This window comes from Otolemur garnettii, unplaced genomic scaffold (genome assembly GCF_000181295.1).
Source record: "Otolemur garnettii isolate 467f Iridium unplaced genomic scaffold, OtoGar3 scaffold00152, whole genome shotgun sequence".
Taxonomy (NCBI): Eukaryota; Metazoa; Chordata; class Mammalia; order Primates; family Galagidae; genus Otolemur; species Otolemur garnettii.
The window spans coordinates 1,886,055-1,886,540 of NW_003852547.1; the positions used below are offsets into that span (position 1 = coordinate 1,886,055).

At 46.1% G+C, this 486-nt stretch overlaps 1 protein-coding gene across 1 annotated transcript in view; it reads left to right on the forward strand.

Annotated features, from left to right (window-relative positions):
• IGSF23 (immunoglobulin superfamily member 23) overlaps positions 1-486 on the forward strand; it is a 16,328-nt gene that overhangs the window by 8,827 nt on the left and 7,015 nt on the right. The gene's annotated exons all lie outside the window — the stretch shown is intronic.

Sequence of the window (486 nt, forward strand, 5' to 3'; positions counted from 1 at the left end):
TTTTTTGGTTGCAGCCGTCATTGTTGTTTGGCAGGTCCGGGCTGGGGATTCGAACCCGCCACCTTAGGTGTACGTGGCTAGCACCTTAGCCGGTTGAGCTATAGGCGCCGAGCCCCAACAGGTATTTCTAAGACGCATGCTCATGTTCATCATTACTTGGGAAAGGCAAAGAAAGTCTCTGGTAGTAGCCTTCAATCTCACCTATGTTTTTATGAGCTATTAAGCTCTGAACTTAAGCTTTAATACCTGAACCAGAAAGACAAAGCCCTGAAGGTGACCAGCCCCATCCTCTTTACAAGGTAGTTTATTGACTTCCCTAGTCTGCTCAGGCTATTATAATACATTACCATAGATTGGGCTACTTAAACAACAGAAATTGGTTTCCTCTCTGTTCTGGGCGCTGGAGTCCAAGATCAAAGTGCTTAGTTTCTTCTGATGCCTCTCTCCTTGACTTGCAGTCAGCCACCTTCTCATTCTGTCCTCACA